This window comes from Poromitra crassiceps (genome assembly GCF_964638095.1).
Source record: "Poromitra crassiceps genome assembly, chromosome: 17".
Taxonomy (NCBI): Eukaryota; Metazoa; Chordata; class Actinopteri; order Beryciformes; family Melamphaidae; genus Poromitra; species Poromitra crassiceps.
The window spans coordinates 36082214-36109639 of record NC_139635.1 but is presented as its reverse complement, the minus strand read 5'-3'; the positions used below and the strand labels follow the sequence as shown (position 1 = coordinate 36109639).

The window sequence follows — 27426 nt, the reverse complement described above, 5'->3', positions numbered from 1 at the left end:
TGATCAACTTTTAATGCACCATCACATTAGGCTACATAGTGGCTGGCACTCAATGAGTTAGGCTACTTGTGTAAAATGGAAGAGACAGGTTTACAATCCCACCTCAAGCATGTTAGTAAATATGCAATGCATGGTTTTAAAACTGGGTCTTTATTATTGTAATAGGGAAAGAAAGTATGCACTTTAAATATTTAGTTTTTTTAGGCTATCTCAAAAGTGGGTAATGCCCTAAAGAAAAGTTGAAAGTAATGATTGAATGAGTGATAACTGATTTGAGCACTTTATTGGTCATTCAGTCAAGTATAAAACGTATTGGCTATAATGTATTATGTAGTAGATTTAAATATCATGGTATTATCAAAGACACGAAGAGAGAATACATTTCAAATAAATTCATCATTTACAAAAACAAAACGATTAGACAATGTGCAATCTAAATCAAATAAAGAACACAGTGGACAATGAATAATAATAAACAGCAATCAAAAGAAGAAAAAGAAGAAAAGAGACAGAGAGGGCCCTTTGAATGAGAGTTCACTTGTCTGACCCCAGAGTGTCCAATCACAGCTAGAGAGCAGGAGCTGACACAACCAAATGGCAGCATCAGAAAGGGTCAGTGTGAGTGTAATTTTGTGTAGATCAGTGTCGAGTGTGTGTGGTGAGTGTAACTTTGTGTAGATCAGTGTCGAGTGTGTGTGGTGTGCAAAAAGCTGGCATCTGTATGCTGCCATCATGCTGGCGTCAGCAGCTCCTGGGTCCAGGTCTTGATGATGGTGGGTTGTGTTGGAGGCGAGCAGGCTCTGCAGACACCACACTGACACTTCACCACTGTAGGGAAAACACAAACATGGGACACATCAGACTGATAGATACATGTTGTAGATGATAGATGAAAAGAGACATAGTTGGCATGGATTAAACAGGATGAATCACATTTTTGATGTAGATCCTGGACCTGTTTTAATGCCAGGTGTAAATTGAATCCAGCTAAGTAAGTAAGCAATTAACTAAGAAAGTAACGTTTATTTGTAACGTTTATTTATATAGCACCTTTCACAGAGCAGTCACATTGACTGGTGATGTAGGGATGGATCAGGTCACAGATTTACACAGGGGCCTGACCATGCAGGGCTTTATAAGTGATTACAAGAACCTTAAACTTGATGGAAGCCAATGTAAGGAAGCTAAGATGGATGTGATGTGACATGTCGTGCTGGACTAAGCAGCTGTGTCCACAGGGAACGTCTGTTTGAGCTGCCAGCGCCTTTCTGCAATTCATTCTCTATGGTAAGGACGCTCTAGGAGCGCTCCTCTTCCCAGCACCGCACCTGGTGTTTAAACGCTCTTGATGGCTAGTGTTTTTGGGCAGGGTGCTCTGGGCGCCTCAAGCAGAGAAAAGTTACACTTTTGGAGAGGCAGGCTACTCATCAATGTCAATTTTTTTCAGCAGCAACAAATAAATGCTGTGTCTGTGCACGTTGGAAGCACTCTGGACATGATTTCCAAAGCATTCTGACCTGGGAAAAAAACAAAAAACAAAAAAACAATCCCTGTGGGCATGCGGCCTTAGTCAACAGCAGTGTACTGGACCATTTGTAGACAGTCCAGGGACCGGTGAGGCATGTCAAAAGGGAATTACAGTACTCCAGGTGGGATGATACAAAAGGCATCAATAATAATCTGTGTGACACAACAGACCTGAGTGTTTGTTTCTAAAATGGGTGTGCGTGGGGGGATGGGGGGGGGGGGGGTGGCATGTACAGGACAATGACTTAACTTGATCAAAGGACATAGCCTGATCAAAATAACATCAATATTTCTAAGATTAGACCATACAGTTAAACACTGAACAACCTTGGAAATGATTTTGTCTGAAGCAATAGTAATGACTTGAGTCTTGTCTGTGTGAGGTTGTTAAAACATTTTTAACACAATCTGGACAGGAGACACAATCAGGTACTCACTGTCAGGAGTCGTGCAGGCTGGTCCACGCTCGCTGTAGCAGGTGGGATGTGTGCCTGTGCAGACAAGATGTGGTGTGCTGCTGGATGACGAGCAGGAGCTCCTTCAGATACTCCAATGCCTGGGACACGCTGTCTGGAGTGTAGGCGCTCACCTTGAGAAAGATACACAGAGGGAAAAATAAGTCCCAGTGAAATTAAATATGACTATTTCACCTTGTTGGCCAAGGAGGCATGAGTGGGTGAAGGTGAGGTCATACCTGAAGCCCTGCTTGGAGTAGAGGGTCACCTTGCTCCATCTTGCTGGGATACTTCAGTAATCCCTGAGCTGTGCAGATACCTGGCTGTGGCAGTCTGAAACACACAATGCACATACGGTAACTTAACTGGACTTGCATACATGTACCATCACATACTGTACCTGATGTTACAGTGTATTGTGTTAGGGTCATGTTGTTAACTTGAACATGGATAAGCCATATAATCTTACCTTATAAAGGTCATGCCATCTCTCTTTTTTTGGGCAAGGAGCAGGTATGTTTCCCTCACTGTGGATGGCCATACCAGACACCCCAGTAGAGAGCCACTCAGTGTCACCTGCCATAGCCTTGTTGTTTCGTAATGACATCTGAAATGATGTACAGTAGACTAAATTATACTTACAGCAATAAACAAACATACATTAGATACTAAAAACATACAAACAGAAACACAGGCATAGACAGGCATTTAATGTTTATATCAGTAGGCCTACCTGCTGTTACTTTTATCTGTGTATGAGTTTCTCATTATGCAGATTACTGATAACAAGGTTTACTATTTCTTAGCTGTTAACGTTAACGTGAACTTGGGTTCAGATAGCGAAAACACAGCCACAGCTAACGCTAGTTAGCTTCTCGTTACGTTATGCTGTGATATTTACGTCAAAGACCGCGATCAAAAATATGCGCAAATATCAACGATATGGCCAAAGTGGACGTGAAATATGTGTATTTAATTAAAACATGAAAAGGATCGGCAGTTGCTTACCTGTAACGTTGTGTAGGGATAATAATAAGAGCTAATGGCTAGCTATCCGTTAGCCAAACAAACCACACACTGGGGTACTTCCGGTGAAGAAGAAGAGGGCGGTGACCTCTCGGCGGTCGGATTCGCTGGGATTGGCTGAATGAAAGATTGGATTCGCCTTCTGATTGGATGGCTTTGTGAAAGATTCACTTGGTCATTTGATAGGCTTCTGAATTATTAGGCTCGCCATGTGGTTGGTTCTTGAAAGATTAGGCTCGGCATGTGGTTGGCTTTAGAAAGATTGACTTCGCCCTGTGATTCGTCGACTTGTACAGACGAGCAGTGGTTAGGTACCGCATATTTCGGCTTGTCGGACAGTACAGCATCCCACGCACCACCAGGGATTATCCTGGAATCCCCTCTGCACATCTTTATCAAGTCTTCTGCCTCTGGATCTGAAGAGCTCAGCCTCCTTTGCCATCACATTTGCAATATAATGACGGTTGAAATGGTTCAATGAGCACCGATCTTTAACGACTGCAAGTTGCCAGTCAATGCCAGACACTGATTTAGCAATTTGGGGTAAAACAGCAAGGTCCTGCCACAGAGCGAACCCTCTCGAGGCTTCCTTGTGGTTCCCTTTGCTGTGAGGGGAATTAGCTCAAATGGTAGAGCGCTTGCTTAGCGTGCGAGAGGTAGCGGGATCGATGCCTGCATTCTCTAAATCCCTTTTCCTTTGCATTCTCCAAATGAATTCTACGTTCTATGACAGGCCCTTGTGTCTTGTCAAAACCCAGGATCATTGCTTCTGAACGGTTTGGCTTGAAACACCACTGCCTTGTAGTTGACACTCCTCAGAGTACTGAGAGTGGCATGTCCTCCCAGTGACTGGTATTTAGAACTGTGAGTCTGCAGCATACTGCTGCAAACGTGGGAGTGTTTTCTTGACCTTCAATGTCCAAAAGCTCAACATAGCATTTTGCAGTCATCCTTGTAGGAGTCTGCTTACACATTTCTTCGGCAAACACTTCGGACACGCCTGAACAGGGACTTGAACCCTGGACCCTCAGATTAAAAGTCTGATGCTCTACCGTCTGAGCTACCCAGGCTCTGTAGAGAGTTCCATAGTGTCCTATTTTCGTTCCTACAATTCAAATAGCACTCACGGCTGCTTGAAGACATGACAGAACATGCGCTGATTCGCAACAACCATGTAGACAAAAATGACACCAGAAGTTCGGACAAGCACACTTCCCCTCCATGCAGAATTTCAGCCTGGTAGGGTGAAAACTGGCCATCAAAGGATGGGAAAATGTTTGTGCTGCAACCAACCCAACATGCTGCTGGTCTGATGGCAGCTGAAAGGGACTGCATTCCACAAACGCCTGCAGTACATGCCGAAACCCGGGATCGAACCAGGGACCTTTAGATCTTCAGTCTAACGCTCTCCCAACTGAGCTATTTCGGCTTGTCGGACAGTATAGCATCCCACGCACCACCAGGGATTATCCTGGAATCCCCTCTGCACATCTTTATCAAGTCTTCTGCCTCTGGATCTGAAGAGCTCAGCCTCCTTTGCCATCACATTTGCAATATAATGACGGTTGAAATGGTTCAATGAGCACCGATCTTTAACGACTGCAAGTTGCCAGTCAATGCCAGACACTGATTTAGCAATTTGGGGTAAAACAGCAAGGTCCTGCCACAGAGCGAACCCTCTCGAGGCTTCCTTGTGGTTCCCTTTGCTGTGAGGGGAATTAGCTCAAATGGTAGAGCGCTTGCTTAGCGTGCGAGAGGTAGCGGGATCGATGCCTGCATTCTCCAAATCCCTTTTCCTTTGCATTCTCCAAATGAATTCTACGTTCTATGACAGGCCCTTGTGTCTTGTCAAAACCCAGGATCATTGCTTCTGAACGGTTTGGCTTGAAACACCACTGCCTTGTAGTTGACACTCCTCAGAGTACTGAGAGTGGCATGTCCTCCCAGTGACTGTTATTTAGAACTGTGAGTCTGCAGCATACTGCTGCAAACGTGGGAGTGTTTTCTTGACCTTCAATGTCCAAAAGCTCAACATAGCATTTTGCAGTCATCCTTGTAGGAGTCTGCTTACACATTTCTTCGGCAAACACTTCAGACACGCCTGAACAGGGACTTGAACCCTCGACCCTCAGATTAAAAGTCTGATGCTCTACCGTCTGAGCTACCCAGGCTCTGTAGAGAGTTCCATAGTGTCCTATTTTCGTTCCTACAATTCAAATAGCACTCACGGCTGCTTGAAGACATGACAGAACATGCGCTGATTCGCAACAACCATGTAGACAAAAATGACACCAGAAGTTCGGACAAGCACACTTCCCCTCCATGCAGAATTTCAGCCTGGTAGGGTGAAAACTGGCCATCAAAGGATGGGAAAATGTTTGTGCTGCAACCAACCCAACATGCTGCTGGTCTGATGGCAGCTGAAAGGGACTGCATTCCACAAACGCCTGCAGTACATGCCGAAACCCGGGATCGAACCAGGGACCTTTAGATCTTCAGTCTAACGCTCTCCCAACTGAGCTATTTCGGCTTGTCGGACAGTATAGCATCCCACGCACCACCAGGGATTATCCTGGAATCCCCTCTGCACATCTTTATCAAGTCTTCTGCCTCTGGATCTGAAGAGCTCAGCCTCCTTTGCCATCACATTTGCAATATAATGACGGTTGAAATGGTTCAATGAGCACCGATCTTTAACGACTGCAAGTTGCCAGTCAATGCCAGACACTGATTTAGCAATTTGGGGTAAAACAGCAAGGTCCTGCCACAGAGCGAACCCTCTCGAGGCTTCCTTGTGGTTCCCTTTGCTGTGAGGGGAATTAGCTCAAATGGTAGAGCGCTTGCTTAGCGTGCGAGAGGTAGCGGGATCGATGCCTGCATTCTCCAAATCCCTTTTCCTTTGCATTCTCCAAATGAATTCTACGTTCTATGACAGGCCCTTGTGTCTTGTCAAAACCCAGGATCATTGCTTCTGAACGGTTTGGCTTGAAACACCACTGCCTTGTAGTTGACACTCCTCAGAGTACTGAGAGTGGCATGTCCTCCCAGTGACTGGTATTTAGAACTGTGAGTCTGCAGCATACTGCTGCAAACGTGGGAGTGTTTTCTTGACCTTCAATGTCCAAAAGCTCAACATAGCATTTTGCAGTCATCCTTGTAGGAGTCTGCTTACACATTTCTTCGGCAAACACTTCGGACACGCCTGAACAGGGACTTGAACCCTGGACCCTCAGATTAAAAGTCTGATGCTCTACCGTCTGAGCTACCCAGGCTCTGTAGAGAGTTCCATAGTGTCCTATTTTCGTTCCTACAATTCAAATAGCACTCACGGCTGCTTGAAGACATGACAGAACATGCGCTGATTCGCAACAACCATGTAGACAAAAATGACACCAGAAGTTCGGACAAGCACACTTCCCCTCCATGCAGAATTTCAGCCTGGTAGGGTGAAAACTGGCCATCAAAGGATGGGAAAATGTTTGTGCTGCAACCAACCCAACATGCTGCTGGTCTGATGGCAGCTGAAAGGGACTGCATTCCACAAACGCCTGCAGTACATGCCGAAACCCGGGATCGAACCAGGGACCTTTAGATCTTCAGTCTAACGCTCTCCCAACTGAGCTATTTCGGCTTGTCGGACAGTATAGCATCCCACGCACCACCAGGGATTATCCTGGAATCCCCTCTGCACATCTTTATCAAGTCTTCTGCCTCTGGATCTGAAGAGCTCAGCCTCCTTTGCCATCACATTTGCAATATAATGACGGTTGAAATGGTTCAATGAGCACCGATCTTTAACGACTGCAAGTTGCCAGTCAATGCCAGACACTGATTTAGCAATTTGGGGTAAAACAGCAAGGTCCTGCCACAGAGCGAACCCTCTCGAGGCTTCCTTGTGGTTCCCTTTGCTGTGAGGGGAATTAGCTCAAATGGTAGAGCGCTTGCTTAGCATGCGAGAGGTAGCGGGATCGATGCCTGCATTCTCCAAATCCCTTTTCCTTTGCATTCTCCAAATGAATTCTACGTTCTATGACAGGCCCTTGTGTCTTGTCAAAACCCAGGATCATTGCTTCTGAACGGTTTGGCTTGAAACACCACTGCCTTGTAGTTGACACTCCTCAGAGTACTGAGAGTGGCATGTCCTCCCAGTGACTGGTATTTAGAACTGTGAGTCTGCAGCATACTGCTGCAAACGTGGGAGTGTTTTCTTGACCTTCAATGTCCAAAAGCTCAACATAGCATTTTGCAGTCATCCTTGTAGGAGTCTGCTTACACATTTCTTCGGCAAACACTTCGGACACGCCTGAACAGGGACTTGAACCCTGGACCCTCAGATTAAAAGTCTGATGCTCTACCGTCTGAGCTACCCAGGCTCTGTAGAGAGTTCCATAGTGTCCTATTTTCGTTCCTACAATTCAAATAGCACTCACGGCTGCTTGAAGACATGACAGAACATGCGCTGATTCGCAACAACCATGTAGACAAAAATGACACCAGAAGTTCGGACAAGCACACTTCCCCTCCATGCAGAATTTCAGCCTGGTAGGGTGAAAACTGGCCATCAAAGGATGGGAAAATGTTTGTGCTGCAACCAACCCAACATGCTGCTGGTCTGATGGCAGCTGAAAGGGACTGCATTCCACAAACGCCTGCAGTACATGCCGAAACCCGGGATCGAACCAGGGACCTTTAGATCTTCAGTCTAACGCTCTCCCAACTGAGCTATTTCGGCTTGTCGGACAGTACAGCATCCCACGCACCACCAGGGATTATCCTGGAATCCCCTCTGCACATCTTTATCAAGTCTTCTGCCTCTGGATCTGAAGAGCTCAGCCTCCTTTGCCATCACATTTGCAATATAATGACGGTTGAAATGGTTCAATGAGCACCGATCTTTAACGACTGCAAGTTGCCAGTCAATGCCAGACACTGATTTAGCAATTTGGGGTAAAACAGCAAGGTCCTGCCACAGAGCGAACCCTCTCGAGGCTTCCTTGTGGTTCCCTTTGCTGTGAGGGGAATTAGCTCAAATGGTAGAGTGCTTGCTTAGCGTGCGAGAGGTAGCGGGATCGATGCCTGCATTCTCTAAATCCCTTTTCCTTTGCATTCTCCAAATGAATTCTACGTTCTATGACAGGCCCTTGTGTCTTGTCAAAACCCAGGATCATTGCTTCTGAACGGTTTGGCTTGAAACACCACTGCCTTGTAGTTGACACTCCTCAGAGTACTGAGAGTGGCATGTCCTCCCAGTGACTGGTATTTAGAACTGTGAGTCTGCAGCATACTGCTGCAAACGTGGGAGTGTTTTCTTGACCTTCAATGTCCAAAAGCTCAACATAGCATTTTGCAGTCATCCTTGTAGGAGTCTGCTTACACATTTCTTCGGCAAACACTTCGGACACGCCTGAACAGGGACTTGAACCCTGGACCCTCAGATTAAAAGTCTGATGCTCTACCGTCTGAGCTACCCAGGCTCTGTAGAGAGTTCCATAGTGTCCTATTTTCGTTCCTACAATTCAAATAGCACTCACGGCTGCTTGAAGACATGACAGAACATGCGCTGATTCGCAACAACCATGTAGACAAAAATGACACCAGAAGTTCGGACAAGCACACTTCGCCTCCATGCAGAATTTCAGCCTGGTAGGGTGAAAACTGGCCATCAAAGGATGGGAAAATGTTTGTGCTGCAACCAACCCAACATGCTGCTGGTCTGATGGCAGCTGAAAGGGACTGCATTCCACAAACGCCTGCAGTACATGCCGAAACCCGGGATCGAACCAGGGACCTTTAGATCTTCAGTCTAACGCTCTCCCAACTGAGCTATTTCGGCTTGTCGGACAGTATAGCATCCCACGCACCACCAGGGATTATCCTGGAATCCCCTCTGCACATCTTTATCAAGTCTTCTGCCTCTGGATCTGAAGAGCTCAGCCTCCTTTGCCATCACATTTGCAATATAATGACGGTTGAAATGGTTCAATGAGCACCGATCTTTAACGACTGCAAGTTGCCAGTCAATGCCAGACACTGATTTAGCAATTTGGGGTAAAACAGCAAGGTCCTGCCACAGAGCGAACCCTCTCGAGGCTTCCTTGTGGTTCCCTTTGCTGTGAGGGGAATTAGCTCAAATGGTAGAGCGCTTGCTTAGCGTGCGAGAGGTAGCGGGATCGATGCCTGCATTCTCCAAATCCCTTTTCCTTTGCATTCTCCAAATGAATTCTACGTTCTATGACAGGCCCTTGTGTCTTGTCAAAACCCAGGATCATTGCTTCTGAACGGTTTGGCTTGAAACACCACTGCCTTGTAGTTGACACTCCTCAGAGTACTGAGAGTGGCATGTCCTCCCAGTGACTGGTATTTAGAACTGTGAGTCTGCAGCATACTGCTGCAAACGTGGGAGTGTTTTCTTGACCTTCAATGTCCAAAAGCTCAACATAGCATTTTGCAGTCATCCTTGTAGGAGTCTGCTTACACATTTCTTCGGCAAACACTTCGGACACGCCTGAACAGGGACTTGAACCCTGGACCCTCAGATTAAAAGTCTGATGCTCTACCGTCTCCGCTAAAGCTGGGGAACAATAGTCTGGATGGAGGGGGGAAGAAGGGGAAAGAAGGGGAAGAAGGGGGAAGAAGGGGGGAAGGAGAAAAAGGAAGAAAAAGAGAGAAAAAGAGAGAAAATTGGGTTCAAATGAAGTGAATTGAGAGTTACTATTGACTCTGCTGCCCATCAGAAGTTCTAGGTCGCACTTTTGAGCCTCTTAATTTGAGAAATGTGTCTAAACATGACATTTCACTAAGTATAACATGGGGGACTATGGATGTGAAGGTGACAAGTTTGAATCCCGGCTGGAACACATCTCTAAACCCAAACGCTTACCAAGTGTTGGGCATCTTTCAAATACCTGTTTGTCAGCAGGATTACATCAAAACTACTGGGCCGATTTTCATGAAACTTAATGGAAAGGCGTAGCATGGGCCAAGGAAGAACCCATTGAACATGGGCCTTGGTGGAGGTCTGTGTTCGGATATATATATATATACATGATGTCTGCTTTAGAAAGAAGACCCAATTCATAAATGCAATCCCATTAACAATAAATGGAATAAGCCTTGAAAGCACAGAAACAATGTAATTGTCTTCTCTGAATGACGTAATAAGTGTGCATGCTTGTATGCAATGTGGAACTGTTTGCAATACTGTTCTGTTGATGTACATTTTCTGGTCATTTCATTACCTGCTTGGGGTTGCACAAAGCAATACTTTGCTTGACTCCTGTTGTCACAGATATTTTTGGTAGAAATAAGTAAAAAGTACTGCTGTAGAAATATAGTGCACATTTATTACAAAATATATACTGTACCTCTCTCTCACACAACAAAGACATGAATGAAATTATATGAAATAATAAAAAAGGGGCAATTGATGCAAACAGTAAACTAAGATAAAATAAATATAAAAAAGTGTCTACATTGTCCAAAAGTGTCCACTTCTCAGTGTGCAAGTGGGCAAATGTGAGCTTCATCAGACCTGTCTTGGAGTATGCTTCTCCAGTCTGGGGAGGGCTGAACAAAAACCTAACTCAGGACCTGGAATGTGTGCAGCGGAGGTGCTGCCGTATTATGGGCCTACCAAGTGGAACGTTCCCCAGCCTGGCGGAGCGGAGAGATGAAGCCACCTCCAGAGAATTCAAGCGGATGCTGGAGGAGGAAGGGTCCAACCCCCTACTCGGAGCCCTCAAAACTCCACAGCACCAATATGACCTGAGAACTACTAGATTGTTCACAGGGCCAATAAGTCACACAAAAAGACACCAGCAGTCCTTCTTACCAAGAGCTGACAGGCTGTGCTCACATTGTCCATCCTTTTAGTTATCTCCTCCCTGTACTGTAGACATGTTAGTGTTATACTGTATCTATTAGTTATCTCCTCCCTGTACTGTACACATGTTATTGTTATACTGTATCTATTCTGGTCTGTTTTCTAACTTGTAAAAAAACATCTCATTTCATCTTGTGATGCAACAATGTTTTTTCTTTAATAAACTTGAAACTGATAACACAAATGAGAATAACCAGGGTTCCCACACCTTGTTAAACATCAAATTCAAGGACATTCCAGCCCCATTTCCCTCAAATGCAAGGACCCAACACAGTATGCCGTTTGAGACATGGATCATGGTAAATTACTGTTACAACACTGATAATTGTATAATGAGAACTAGCAGCTTTACAGAAGCTCACAGACAACAATTACAAAGAGACAGAGAGAGGCTGCTTTTAATATGGCATAGCTTTATGTTTTATTATTGTACATAATCACTTTGTCCAAGTTTACCTTCAGATACAGATCATGCCACCTTTTCTCGTTTGATGCCTGTCTGTTTCCTGCCTCAGAGGGCCAGACCCCAGAGGCAGCAAACCTCCGCAGGCGGGCCATCCATTCCTCATCACCTGTGGTTGGAAGCCATCTGCCATTAGAGAACAGAAAAGTGCTGCTTAAACTAAACCAGCTAAAGTTTATAACTATTCAGTTTCATTACACTACTGTATAAACATATTAATGTGGGTAGTTCTAACTCAATAATATAAAAACAAATAAATGTAAATCAACAAATAGGGTTAGGGTTAGGGTCTAACACAGTGAGTGGTTCTCAACCTTTTTACACCAAGTAGGCTACCACCACCACAGAAATTACCATCATATGACAGTGGTGCCAGTAGCACAGGTTGAGAACCAATACACATTTCAGCTCCTAGTAGTAGCCTATATTAAGCCTTGTGTTAAAACAGGAACATCTGAATACAACATATCATTATGTTAAATCTCTTTCAGTGTGCTAAAACTGCATGACAATATGTTCTAACGTTAACTAGGTTGGGTAGTAGCCTACATATTAAAGTAGAATGACTCGAGCGTAAAATTGGAGCTCACGTCATGCATGTTCTTGGAAATAAACCAACGTTATTGCAATGACTGTCAAACCTACGTTAGCTAACGCTAGCTACATAAAGTAGAATGGGGGTAAAATTGGAGCTTGTTATTTGACATAATTCATGTTGTACTTACTGTTCCTTTGCGTGGAAAACTTTTGCAGCGCTGGTGATGCTGCTGTGTTTGTTTACATAGCATGTCAGAAGCTGGGATTGATGAGACATGAATGGAGGATAGCGATGGAGGGGGGGCGGGCACAAAGCTGGAAAGATGGAAAGGTTTAGACGTAATTGGACAGCAAAGCAAGGCATGATGAGCTGTGATTGGACGACAAAGCTGGAAAGCTGGGCAGGTGATTGGACGACAAAGCTGGGAAGCTGGGAAGGTGATTGGACGACACAAAGCTGGAAAGCTGGGAAGGCGTAGACGTGATTGGACAGCAAAGGTGGACATGCTTAGATGTGATTCGACGAGAGTAGCCAGTCTCTCGCTCCCCCGGCACCGAGCTACCCAGGCTCTGTAGAGAGTTCCATAGTGTCCTATTTTCGTTCCTACAATTCAAATAGCACTCACGGCTGCTTGAAGACATGACAGAACATGCGCTGATTCGCAACAACCATGTAGACAAAAATGACACCAGAAGTTCGGACAAGCACACTTCCCCTCCATGCAGAATTTCAGCCTGGTAGGGTGAAAACTGGCCATCAAAGGATGGGAAAATGTTTGTGCTGCAACCAACCCAACATGCTGCTGGTCTGATGGCAGCTGAAAGGGACTGCATTCCACAAACGCCTGCAGTACATGCCGAAACCCGGGATCGAACCAGGGACCTTTAGATCTTCAGTCTAACGCTCTCCCAACTGAGCTATTTCGGCTTGTCGGACAGTACAGCATCCCACGCACCACCAGGGATTATCCTGGAATCCCCTCTGCACATCTTTATCAAGTCTTCTGCCTCTGGATCTGAAGAGCTCAGCCTCCTTTGCCATCACATTTGCAATATAATGACGGTTGAAATGGTTCAATGAGCACCGATCTTTAACGACTGCAAGTTGCCAGTCAATGCCAGACACTGATTTAGCAATTTGGGGTAAAACAGCAAGGTCCTGCCACAGAGCGAACCCTCTCGAGGCTTCCTTGTGGTTCCCTTTGCTGTGAGGGGAATTAGCTCAAATGGTAGAGCGCTTGCTTAGCGTGCGAGAGGTAGCGGGATCGATGCCTGCATTCTCCAAATCCCTTTTCCTTTGCATTCTCCAAATGAATTCTACGTTCTATGACAGGCCCTTGTGTCTTGTCAAAACCCAGGATCATTGCTTCTGAACGGTTTGGCTTGAAACACCACTGCCTTGTAGTTGACACTCCTCAGAGTACTGAGAGTGGCATGTCCTCCCAGTGACTGGTATTTAGAACTGTGAGTCTGCAGCATACTGCTGCAAACGTGGGAGTGTTTTCTTGACCTTCAATGTCCAAAAGCTCAACATAGCATTTTGCAGTCATCCTTGTAGGAGTCTGCTTACACATTTCTTCGGCAAACACTTCGGACACGCCTGAACAGGGACTTGAACCCTGGACCCTCAGATTAAAAGTCTGATGCTCTACCGTCTGAGCTACCCAGGCTCTGTAGAGAGTTCCATAGTGTCCTATTTTCGTTCCTACAATTCAAATAGCACTCACGGCTGCTTGAAGACATGACAGAACATGCGCTGATTCGCAACAACCATGTAGACAAAGATGACACCAGAAGTTCGGACAAGCACACTTCCCCTCCATGCAGAATTTCAGCCTGGTAGGGTGAAAACTGGCCATCAAAGGATGGGAAAATGTTTGTGCTGCAACCAACCCAACATGCTGCTGGTCTGATGGCAGCTGAAAGGGACTGCATTCCACAAACGCCTGCAGTACATGCCGAAACCCGGGATCGAACCAGGGACCTTTAGATCTTCAGTCTAACGCTCTCCCAACTGAGCTATTTCGGCTTGTCGGACAGTATAGCATCCCACGCACCACCAGGGATTATCCTGGAATCCCCTCTGCACATCTTTATCAAGTCTTCTGCCTCTGGATCTGAAGAGCTCAGCCTCCTTTGCCATCACATTTGCAATATAATGACGGTTGAAATGGTTCAATGAGCACCGATCTTTAACCACTGCAAGTTGCCAGTCAATGCCAGACACTGATTTAGCAATTTGGGGTAAAACAGCAAGGTCCTGCCACAGAGCGAACCCTCTCGAGGCTTCCTTGTGGTTCCCTTTGCTGTGAGGGGAATTAGCTCAAATGGTAGAGCGCTTGCTTAGCGTGCGAGAGGTAGCGGGATCGATGCCTGCATTCTCCAAATCCCTTTTCCTTTGCATTCTCCAAATGAATTCTACGTTCTATGACAGGCCCTTGTGTCTTGTCAAAACCCAGGATCATTGCTTCTGAACGGTTTGGCTTGAAACACCACTGCCTTGTAGTTGACACTCCTCAGAGTACTGAGAGTGGCATGTCCTCCCAGTGACTGGTATTTAGAACTGTGAGTCTGCAGCATACTGCTGCAAACGTGGGAGTGTTTTCTTGACCTTCAATGTCCAAAAGCTCAACATAGCATTTTGCAGTCATCCTTGTAGGAGTCTGCTTACACATTTCTTCGGCAAACACTTCGGACACGCCTGAACAGGGACTTGAACCCTGGACCCTCAGATTAAAAGTCTGATGCTCTACCGTCTGAGCTACCCAGGCTCTGTAGAGAGTTCCATAGTGTCCTATTTTCGTTCCTACAATTCAAATAGCACTCACGGCTGCTTGAAGACATGACAGAACATGCGCTGATTCGCAACAACCATGTAGACAAAAATGACACCAGAAGTTCGGACAAGCACACTTCCCCTCCATGCAGAATTTCAGCCTGGTAGGGTGAAAACTGGCCATCAAAGGATGGGAAAATGTTTGTGCTGCAACCAACCCAACATGCTGCTGGTTTGATGGCAGCTGAAAGGGACTGCATTCCACAAACGCCTGCAGTACATGCCGAAACCCGGGATCGAACCAGGGACCTTTAGATCTTCAGTCTAACGCTCTCCCAACTGAGCTATTTCGGCTTGTCGGACAGTATAGCATCCCACGCACCACCAGGGATTATCCTGGAATCCCCTCTGCACATCTTTATCAAGTCTTCTGCCTCTGGATCTGAAGAGCTCAGCCTCCTTTGCCATCACATTTGCAATATAATGACGGTTGAAATGGTTCAATGAGCACCGATCTTTAACGACTGCAAGTTGCCAGTCAATGCCAGACACTGATTTAGCAATTTGGGGTAAAACAGCAAGGTCCTGCCACAGAGCGAACCCTCTCGAGGCTTCCTTGTGGTTCCCTTTGCTGTGAGGGGAATTAGCTCAAATGGTAGAGCGCTTGCTTAGCGTGCGAGAGGTAGCGGGATCGATGCCTGCATTCTCCAAATCCCTTTTCCTTTGCATTCTCCAAATGAATTCTACGTTCTATGACAGGCCCTTGTGTCTTGTCAAAACCCAGGATCATTGCTTCTGAACGGTTTGGCTTGAAACACCACTGCCTTGTAGTTGACACTCCTCAGAGTACTGAGAGTGGCATGTCCTCCCAGTGACTGGTATTTAGAACTGTGAGTCTGCAGCATACTGCTGCAAACGTGGGAGTGTTTTCTTGACCTTCAATGTCCAAAAGCTCAACATAGCATTTTGCAGTCATCCTTGTAGGAGTCTGCTTACACATTTCTTCGGCAAACACTTCGGACACGCCTGAACAGGGACTTGAACCCTGGACCCTCAGATTAAAAGTCTGATGCTCTACCGTCTGAGCTACCCAGGCTCTGTAGAGAGTTCCATAGTGTCCTATTTTCGTTCCTACAATTCAAATAGCACTCACGGCTGCTTGAAGACATGACAGAACATGCGCTGATTCGCAACAACCATGTAGACAAAAATGACACCAGAAGTTCGGACAAGCACACTTCCCCTCCATGCAGAATTTCAGCCTGGTAGGGTGAAAACTGGCCATCAAAGGATGGGAAAATGTTTGTGCTGCAACCAACCCAACATGCTGCTGGTCTGATGGCAGCTGAAAGGGACTGCATTCCACAAACGCCTGCAGTACATGCCGAAACCCGGGATCGAACCAGGGACCTTTAGATCTTCAGTCTAACGCTCTCCCAACTCCGCAAAGGCTGGGGAACATTAGTCCGTAAAGAAGGGGGGGGAAAGGGGAGAAAGGGGGAAGAAGGGGGGGGAAAAGGAGGAGGAAAAGGAAGAAAAATTGGGAGGACGCAGGTTCGAATCCAGCTGTGGACTTACTTGAATTTTGTCCAATGTCATTCAGTTATTGCCTTGGTGCTCTGAAACGATGTCAATGTGCTGCAACTCAAATCTAATTAAACTATAATGTGATTTTGATCAACTTTTAATGCACCATCACATTAGGCTACTTGTGTAAATGGAAGAGACAGGTTTACAATCCCACCTCAAGCATGTTGGTAAATATATGCAATGCATGGTTTTAAAACTGGGTCTTTATTATTGTAATAGGGAAAGAAAGTATGCACTTTAAATATTTAGTTTTTTTAGGCTATCTCAAAAGTGGGTAATGCCCTAAAGAAAAGTTGAAAGTAATGATTGAATGAGTGATAACTGATTTGAGCACTTTATTGGTCATTCAGTCAAGTATAAAACGTATTGGCTATAATGTATTATGTAGTAGATTTAAATATCATGGTATTATCAAAGACACGAAGAGAGAATACATTTCAAATAAATTCATCATTTACAAAAACAAAACGATTAGACAATGTGCAATCTAAATCAAATAAAGAACACAGTGGACAATGAATAATAATAAACAGCAATGAAAGGAAGAAAAAGAAGAAAAGAGACAGAGAGGGTCCTTTGAATGAGAGTTCACTTGTCTGACCCCAGAGTGTCCAATCACAGCTAGAGAGCAGGAGCTGACACAACCAAATGGCAGCATCAGAAAGGGTCAGTGTGAGTGTAACTTTGTGTAGATCAGTGTTGAGTGTGTGTGGTGAGTGTAACTTTGTGTAGATCAGTGTCGAGTGTGTGTGGTGTGCAAAAAGCTGGCATCTGTATGCTGCCATCATGCTGGCGTCAGCAGCTCCTGGGTCCAGGTCTTGATGATGGTGGGTTGTGTTGGAGGCGAGCAGGCTCTGCAGACACCACACTGACACTTCACCACTGTAGGGAAAACACAAACATGGGACACATCAGACTGATAGATACACGTTGTAGATGATAGATGAAAAGAGACATAGTTGGCATGGATTAAACAGGATGAATCACATTTTTTGATGTAGATCCTGGACCTGTTTTAATGCCAGGTGTAAATTGAATCCAGCTAAGTAAGTAAGCAATTATTAACTAAGAAAGTAACGTTTATTTGTAATGTTTATTTATATAGCACCTTTCACAGAGCAGTCACATTGACTGGTGATGTAGGGATGGATCAGGTCACAGATTTACACAGGTGCCTGACCATGCAGGGCTTTATAAGTGATTACAAGAACCTTAAACTTGATGGAAGCCAATGTAAGGAAGCTAAGATGGATGTGATGTGACATGTCGTGCTGGACTAAGCAGCTGTGTCCACAGGGAACGTCTGTTTGAGCTGCCAGCGCCTTTCTGCAATTCATTCTCTATGGTAAGGACGCTCTAGGAGCGCTCCTCTTCCCAGCACCGCACCTGGTGTTTAAACGCTCTCGATGGCTAGTGTTTTTGGGCAGGGTGCTCTGGGCGCCTCAAGCAGAGAAAAGTTACACTTTTGGAGAGGCAGGCTACTCATCAATGTCAATTTTTTTCAGCAGCAACAAATAAATGCTGTGTCTGTGCACGTTGGAAGCACTCTGGACATGATTTCCAAAGCATTCTGACCTGGGAAAAAAACAAAAAACAAAAAAACAATCCCTGTGGGCATGCGGCCTTAGTCAACAGCAGTGTACTGGACCATTTGTAGACAGTCCAGGGACCGGTGAGGCATGTCAAAAGGGAATTACAGTACTCCAGGTGGGATGATACAAAAGGCATCAATAATAATCTGTGTGACACAACAGACCTGAGTTTTTGTTTCTAAAATGGGTGTGTGTGTGTGTGGGGGGGGGGGGGTGGCATGTACAGGACAATGACTTAACTTGATCAAAGGACATAGCCTGATCAAAATAACACCAATATTTCTAAGATTAGACCATACAGTTAAACACTGAACAACCTTGGAAATGATTTTGTCTGAAGCAATAGTAATGACTTGAGTCTTGTCTGTGTGAGGTTGTTAAAACGTTTTTAACACAATCTGGACAGGAGACACAATCAGGTACTCACTGTCAGGAGTCGTGCAGGCTGGTCCACGCTCGCTGTAGCAGGTGGGATGTGTGCATGTGCAGACAAGATGTGGTGTGCTGCTGGATGACGAGCAGGAGCTCCTTCAGATACTCCAATGCCTGGGACACGCTGTCTGGAGTGTAGGCGCTCACCTTGAGAAAGATACACAGAGGGAAAAATAAGTCCCAGTGAAATTAAATATGACTATTTCACCTTGTTGGCCAAGGAGGCATGAGTGGGTGAAGGTGAGGTCATACCTGAAGCCCTGCTTGGAGTAGAGGGTCACCTTGCTCCATCTTGCTGGGATACTTCAGTAATCCCTGAGCTGTGCAGATACCTGGCTGTGGCAGTCTGAAACACACAATGCACATACGGTAACTTAACTGGACTTGCATACATGTACCATCACATACTGTACCTGATGTTACAGTGTATTGTGTTAGGGTCATGTTGTTAACTTGAACATGGATAAGCCATATAATCTTACCTCATGGTCATGCCATCTCTCTTTTTGTGGGCAAGGAGCAGGTATGTTTCCCTCACTGGATGGCCATACCAGACACCCCAGTAGAGAGCCACTCAGTGTCACCTGCCATAGCCTTGTTGTTTCGTAATGACATCTGAAATTATGTACAGTAGACTAAATTATACTTACAGCAATAAACAAACATACATTAGATACTAAAAACATACAAACAGAAACACAGGCATAGACAGGCATTTAATGTTTATATCAGTAGGCCTACCTGCTGTTACTTTTATCTGTGTATGAGTTTCTCATTATGCAGATTACTGATAACAAGGTTTACTATTTCTTATTTAGCTGTTAACGTTAACGTGAAGTTGGGTTCAGATAGCGAAAACACAGCCACAGCTAACGCTAGTTAGCTTCTCGTTACGTTATGCTGTGATATTTACGTCAAAGACCGCGATCAAAAATATGCGCAAATATCAACGATATGGCCAAAGTGGACGTGAAATATGTGTATTTAATTAAAACATGAAAAGGATCGGCAGTTGCTTACCTGTAACGTTGTGTAGGGATAATAATAAGAGCTAATGGCTAGCTATCCGTTAGCCAAACAAACCACACACTGGGGTACTTCCGGTGAAGAAGAAGAGGGCGGTGACCTCTCGGCGGTCGGATTCGCTGGGATTGGCTGAATGAAAGATTGGATTCGCCTTCTGATTGGATGGCTTTGTGAAAGATTCACTTGGTCATTTGATAGGCTTCTGAATTATTAGGCTCGCCATGTGGTTGGTTCTTGAAAGATTAGGCTCGGCATGTGGTTGGCTTTAGAAAGATTGACTTCGCCCTGTGATTCGTCGACTTGTACAGACGAGCAGTGGTTAGGTACCGCTATTTCGGCTTGTCGGACAGTACAGCATCCCACGCACCACCAGGGATTATCCTGGAATCCCCTCTGCACATCTTTATCAAGTCTTCTGCCTCTGGATCTGAAGAGCTCAGCCTCCTTTGCCATCACATTTGCAATATAATGACGGTTGAAATGGTTCAATGAGCACCGATCTTTAACGACTGCAAGTTGCCAGTCAATGCCAGACACTGATTTAGCAATTTGGGGTAAAACAGCAAGGTCCTGCCACAGAGCGAACCCTCTCGAGGCTTCCTTGTGGTTCCCTTTGCTGTGAGGGGAATTAGCTCAAATGGTAGAGCGCTTGCTTAGCGTGCGAGAGGTAGCGGGATCGATGCCTGCATTCTCCAAATCCCTTTTCCTTTGCATTCTCCAAATGAATTCTACGTTCTATGACAGGCCCTTGTGTCTTGTCAAAACCCAGGATCATTGCTTCTGAACGGTTTGGCTTGAAACACCACTGCCTTGTAGTTGACACTCCTCAGAGTACTGAGAGTGGCATGTCCTCCCAGTGACTGGTATTTAGAACTGTGAGTCTGCAGCATACTGCTGCAAACGTGGGAGTGTTTTCTTGACCTTCAATGTCCAAAAGCTCAACATAGCATTTTGCAGTCATCCTTGTAGGAGTCTGCTTACACATTTCTTCGGCAAACACTTCGGACACGCCTGAACAGGGACTTGAACCCTGGACCCTCAGATTAAAAGTCTGATGCTCTACCGTCTGAGCTACCCAGGCTCTGTAGAGAGTTCCATAGTGTCCTATTTTCGTTCCTACAATTCAAATAGCACTCACGGCTGCTTGAAGACATGACAGAACATGCGCTGATTCGCAACAACCATGTAGACAAAGATGACACCAGAAGTTCGGACAAGCACACTTCCCCTCCATGCAGAATTTCAGCCTGGTAGGGTGAAAACTGGCCATCAAAGGATGGGAAAATGTTTGTGCTGCAACCAACCCAACATGCTGCTGGTCTGATGGCAGCTGAAAGGGACTGCATTCCACAAACGCCTGCAGTACATGCCGAAACCCGGGATCGAACCAGGGACCTTTAGATCTTCAGTCTAACGCTCTCCCAACTGAGCTATTTCGGCTTGTCGGACAGTATAGCATCCCACGCACCACCAGGGATTATCCTGGAATCCCCTCTGCACATCTTTATCAAGTCTTCTGCCTCTGGATCTGAAGAGCTCAGCCTCCTTTGCCATCACATTTGCAATATAATGACGGTTGAAATGGTTCAATGAGCACCGATCTTTAACCACTGCAAGTTGCCAGTCAATGCCAGACACTGATTTAGCAATTTGGGGTAAAACAGCAAGGTCCTGCCACAGAGCGAACCCTCTCGAGGCTTCCTTGTGGTTCCCTTTGCTGTGAGGGGAATTAGCTCAAATGGTAGAGCGCTTGCTTAGCGTGCGAGAGGTAGCGGGATCGATGCCTGCATTCTCCAAATCCCTTTTCCTTTGCATTCTCCAAATGAATTCTACGTTCTATGACAGGCCCTTGTGTCTTGTCAAAACCCAGGATCATTGCTTCTGAACGGTTTGGCTTGAAACACCACTGCCTTGTAGTTGACACTCCTCAGAGTACTGAGAGTGGCATGTCCTCCCAGTGACTGGTATTTAGAACTGTGAGTCTGCAGCATACTGCTGCAAACGTGGGAGTGTTTTCTTGACCTTCAATGTCCAAAAGCTCAACATAGCATTTTGCAGTCATCCTTGTAGGAGTCTGCTTACACATTTCTTCGGCAAACACTTCGGACACGCCTGAACAGGGACTTGAACCCTGGACCCTCAGATTAAAAGTCTGATGCTCTACCGTCTGAGCTACCCAGGCTCTGTAGAGAGTTCCATAGTGTCCTATTTTCGTTCCTACAATTCAAATAGCACTCACGGCTGCTTGAAGACATGACAGAACATGCGCTGATTCGCAACAACCATGTAGACAAAAATGACACCAGAAGTTCGGACAAGCACACTTCCCCTCCATGCAGAATTTCAGCCTGGTAGGGTGAAAACTGGCCATCAAAGGATGGGAAAATGTTTGTGCTGCAACCAACCCAACATGCTGCTGGTTTGATGGCAGCTGAAAGGGACTGCATTCCACAAACGCCTGCAGTACATGCCGAAACCCGGGATCGAACCAGGGACCTTTAGATCTTCAGTCTAACGCTCTCCCAACTGAGCTATTTCGGCTTGTCGGACAGTATAGCATCCCACGCACCACCAGGGATTATCCTGGAATCCCCTCTGCACATCTTTATCAAGTCTTCTGCCTCTGGATCTGAAGAGCTCAGCCTCCTTTGCCATCACATTTGCAATATAATGACGGTTGAAATGGTTCAATGAGCACCGATCTTTAACGACTGCAAGTTGCCAGTCAATGCCAGACACTGATTTAGCAATTTGGGGTAAAACAGCAAGGTCCTGCCACAGAGCGAACCCTCTCGAGGCTTCCTTGTGGTTCCCTTTGCTGTGAGGGGAATTAGCTCAAATGGTAGAGCGCTTGCTTAGCGTGCGAGAGGTAGCGGGATCGATGCCTGCATTCTCCAAATCCCTTTTCCTTTGCATTCTCCAAATGAATTCTACGTTCTATGACAGGCCCTTGTGTCTTGTCAAAACCCAGGATCATTGCTTCTGAACGGTTTGGCTTGAAACACCACTGCCTTGTAGTTGACACTCCTCAGAGTACTGAGAGTGGCATGTCCTCCCAGTGACTGGTATTTAGAACTGTGAGTCTGCAGCATACTGCTGCAAACGTGGGAGTGTTTTCTTGACCTTCAATGTCCAAAAGCTCAACATAGCATTTTGCAGTCATCCTTGTAGGAGTCTGCTTACACATTTCTTCGGCAAACACTTCGGACACGCCTGAACAGGGACTTGAACCCTGGACCCTCAGATTAAAAGTCTGATGCTCTACCGTCTGAGCTACCCAGGCTCTGTAGAGAGTTCCATAGTGTCCTATTTTCGTTCCTACAATTCAAATAGCACTCACGGCTGCTTGAAGACATGACAGAACATGCGCTGATTCGCAACAACCATGTAGACAAAAATGACACCAGAAGTTCGGACAAGCACACTTCCCCTCCATGCAGAATTTCAGCCTGGTAGGGTGAAAACTGGCCATCAAAGGATGGGAAAATGTTTGTGCTGCAACCAACCCAACATGCTGCTGGTCTGATGGCAGCTGAAAGGGACTGCATTCCACAAACGCCTGCAGTACATGCCGAAACCCGGGATCGAACCAGGGACCTTTAGATCTTCAGTCTAACGCTCTCCCAACTCCGCAAAGGCTGGGGAACATTAGTCCGTAAAGAAGGGGGGGGAAAGGGGAGAAAGGGGGAAGAAGGGGGGGGAAAAGGAGGAGGAAAAGGAAGAAAAATTGGGAGGACGCAGGTTCGAATCCAGCTGTGGACTTACTTGAATTTTGTCCAATGTCATTCAGTTATTGCCTTGGTGCTCTGAAACGATGTCAATGTGCTGCAACTCAAATCTAATTAAACTATAATGTGATTTTGATCAACTTTTAATGCACCATCACATTAGGCTACTTGTGTAAATGGAAGAGACAGGTTTACAATCCCACCTCAAGCATGTTGGTAAATATATGCAATGCATGGTTTTAAAACTGGGTCTTTATTATTGTAATAGGGAAAGAAAGTATGCACTTTAAATATTTAGTTTTTTTAGGCTATCTCAAAAGTGGGTAATGCCCTAAAGAAAAGTTGAAAGTAATGATTGAATGAGTGATAACTGATTTGAGCACTTTATTGGTCATTCAGTCAAGTATAAAACGTATTGGCTATAATGTATTATGTAGTAGATTTAAATATCATGGTATTATCAAAGACACGAAGAGAGAATACATTTCAAATAAATTCATCATTTACAAAAACAAAACGATTAGACAATGTGCAATCTAAATCAAATAAAGAACACAGTGGACAATGAATAATAATAAACAGCAATGAAAGGAAGAAAAAGAAGAAAAGAGACAGAGAGGGTCCTTTGAATGAGAGTTCACTTGTCTGACCCCAGAGTGTCCAATCACAGCTAGAGAGCAGGAGCTGACACAACCAAATGGCAGCATCAGAAAGGGTCAGTGTGAGTGTAACTTTGTGTAGATCAGTGTTGAGTGTGTGTGGTGAGTGTAACTTTGTGTAGATCAGTGTCGAGTGTGTGTGGTGTGCAAAAAGCTGGCATCTGTATGCTGCCATCATGCTGGCGTCAGCAGCTCCTGGGTCCAGGTCTTGATGATGGTGGGTTGTGTTGGAGGCGAGCAGGCTCTGCAGACACCACACTGACACTTCACCACTGTAGGGAAAACACAAACATGGGACACATCAGACTGATAGATACACGTTGTAGATGATAGATGAAAAGAGACATAGTTGGCATGGATTAAACAGGATGAATCACATTTTTTGATGTAGATCCTGGACCTGTTTTAATGCCAGGTGTAAATTGAATCCAGCTAAGTAAGTAAGCAATTATTAACTAAGAAAGTAACGTTTATTTGTAATGTTTATTTATATAGCACCTTTCACAGAGCAGTCACATTGACTGGTGATGTAGGGATGGATCAGGTCACAGATTTACACAGGTGCCTGACCATGCAGGGCTTTATAAGTGATTACAAGAACCTTAAACTTGATGGAAGCCAATGTAAGGAAGCTAAGATGGATGTGATGTGACATGTCGTGCTGGACTAAGCAGCTGTGTCCACAGGGAACGTCTGTTTGAGCTGCCAGCGCCTTTCTGCAATTCATTCTCTATGGTAAGGACGCTCTAGGAGCGCTCCTCTTCCCAGCACCGCACCTGGTGTTTAAACGCTCTCGATGGCTAGTGTTTTTGGGCAGGGTGCTCTGGGCGCCTCAAGCAGAGAAAAGTTACACTTTTGGAGAGGCAGGCTACTCATCAATGTCAATTTTTTTCAGCAGCAACAAATAAATGCTGTGTCTGTGCACGTTGGAAGCACTCTGGACATGATTTCCAAAGCATTCTGACCTGGGAAAAAAACAAAAAACAAAAAAACAATCCCTGTGGGCATGCGGCCTTAGTCAACAGCAGTGTACTGGACCATTTGTAGACAGTCCAGGGACCGGTGAGGCATGTCAAAAGGGAATTACAGTACTCCAGGTGGGATGATACAAAAGGCATCAATAATAATCTGTGTGACACAACAGACCTGAGTTTTTGTTTCTAAAATGGGTGTGTGTGTGTGTGGGGGGGGGGGGGTGGCATGTACAGGACAATGACTTAACTTGATCAAAGGACATAGCCTGATCAAAATAACACCAATATTTCTAAGATTAGACCATACAGTTAAACACTGAACAACCTTGGAAATGATTTTGTCTGAAGCAATAGTAATGACTTGAGTCTTGTCTGTGTGAGGTTGTTAAAACGTTTTTAACACAATCTGGACAGGAGACACAATCAGGTACTCACTGTCAGGAGTCGTGCAGGCTGGTCCACGCTCGCTGTAGCAGGTGGGATGTGTGCATGTGCAGACAAGATGTGGTGTGCTGCTGGATGACGAGCAGGAGCTCCTTCAGATACTCCAATGCCTGGGACACGCTGTCTGGAGTGTAGGCGCTCACCTTGAGAAAGATACACAGAGGGAAAAATAAGTCCCAGTGAAATTAAATATGACTATTTCACCTTGTTGGCCAAGGAGGCATGAGTGGGTGAAGGTGAGGTCATACCTGAAGCCCTGCTTGGAGTAGAGGGTCACCTTGCTCCATCTTGCTGGGATACTTCAGTAATCCCTGAGCTGTGCAGATACCTGGCTGTGGCAGTCTGAAACACACAATGCACATACGGTAACTTAACTGGACTTGCATACATGTACCATCACATACTGTACCTGATGTTACAGTGTATTGTGTTAGGGTCATGTTGTTAACTTGAACATGGATAAGCCATATAATCTTACCTCATGGTCATGCCATCTCTCTTTTTGTGGGCAAGGAGCAGGTATGTTTCCCTCACTGGATGGCCATACCAGACACCCCAGTAGAGAGCCACTCAGTGTCACCTGCCATAGCCTTGTTGTTTCGTAATGACATCTGAAATTATGTACAGTAGACTAAATTATACTTACAGCAATAAACAAACATACATTAGATACTAAAAACATACAAACAGAAACACAGGCATAGACAGGCATTTAATGTTTATATCAGTAGGCCTACCTGCTGTTACTTTTATCTGTGTATGAGTTTCTCATTATGCAGATTACTGATAACAAGGTTTACTATTTCTTATTTAGCTGTTAACGTTAACGTGAAGTTGGGTTCAGATAGCGAAAACACAGCCACAGCTAACGCTAGTTAGCTTCTCGTTACGTTATGCTGTGATATTTACGTCAAAGACCGCGATCAAAAATATGCGCAAATATCAACGATATGGCCAAAGTGGACGTGAAATATGTGTATTTAATTAAAACATGAAAAGGATCGGCAGTTGCTTACCTGTAACGTTGTGTAGGGATAATAATAAGAGCTAATGGCTAGCTATCCGTTAGCCAAACAAACCACACACTGGGGTACTTCCGGTGAAGAAGAAGAGGGCGGTGACCTCTCGGCGGTCGGATTCGCTGGGATTGGCTGAATGAAAGATTGGATTCGCCTTCTGATTGGATGGCTTTGTGAAAGATTCACTTGGTCATTTGATAGGCTTCTGAATTATTAGGCTCGCCATGTGGTTGGTTCTTGAAAGATTAGGCTCGGCATGTGGTTGGCTTTAGAAAGATTGACTTCGCCCTGTGATTCGTCGACTTGTACAGACGAGCAGTGGTTAGGTACCGCTATTTCGGCTTGTCGGACAGTACAGCATCCCACGCACCACCAGGGATTATCCTGGAATCCCCTCTGCACATCTTTATCAAGTCTTCTGCCTCTGGATCTGAAGAGCTCAGCCTCCTTTGCCATCACATTTGCAATATAATGACGGTTGAAATGGTTCAATGAGCACCGATCTTTAACGACTGCAAGTTGCCAGTCAATGCCAGACACTGATTTAGCAATTTGGGGTAAAACAGCAAGGTCCTGCCACAGAGCGAACCCTCTCGAGGCTTCCTTGTGGTTCCCTTTGCTGTGAGGGGAATTAGCTCAAATGGTAGAGCGCTTGCTTAGCGTGCGAGAGGTAGCGGGATCGATGCCTGCATTCTCCAAATCCCTTTTCCTTTGCATTCTCCAAATGAATTCTACGTTCTATGACAGGCCCTTGTGTCTTGTCAAAACCCAGGATCATTGCTTCTGAACGGTTTGGCTTGAAACACCACTGCCTTGTAGTTGACACTCCTCAGAGTACTGAGAGTGGCATGTCCTCCCAGTGACTGGTATTTAGAACTGTGAGTCTGCAGCATACTGCTGCAAACGTGGGAGTGTTTTCTTGACCTTCAATGTCCAAAAGCTCAACATAGCATTTTGCAGTCATCCTTGTAGGAGTCTGCTTACACATTTCTTCGGCAAACACTTCGGACACGCCTGAACAGGGACTTGAACCCTGGACCCTCAGATTAAAAGTCTGATGCTCTACCGTCTGAGCTACCCAGGCTCTGTAGAGAGTTCCATAGTGTCCTATTTTCGTTCCTACAATTCAAATAGCACTCACGGCTGCTTGAAGACATGACAGAACATGCGCTGATTCGCAACAACCATGTAGACAAAGATGACACCAGAAGTTCGGACAAGCACACTTCCCCTCCATGCAGAATTTCAGCCTGGTAGGGTGAAAACTGGCCATCAAAGGATGGGAAAATGTTTGTG

The 27426-nt window shown here is 45.4% G+C and overlaps 1 long non-coding RNA gene across 2 annotated transcripts; it reads right to left on the bottom strand.

Annotated features, from left to right (window-relative positions):
• Positions 1–638: 638 nt before the first annotated feature.
• Positions 639–18628, bottom strand: LOC310792072. 2 transcript variants are annotated; one of them, XR_014553478.1, is made up of 6 exons: positions 18533–18628; positions 18276–18427; positions 2452–2558; positions 2222–2315; positions 1965–2116; positions 639–828 (listed from the first exon to the last, which is right to left on the bottom strand). It is a non-coding gene; the product is annotated as an uncharacterized lncRNA (long non-coding RNA). The 2 variants fall into 2 exon arrangements; XR_014553479.1 differs by lacking the exons at positions 18276–18427; positions 18533–18628 and adding an exon at positions 2991–3065 and having other exon boundaries at positions 2452–2589.
• Between the last annotated feature and the right edge of the window lie 8798 nt (positions 18629–27426).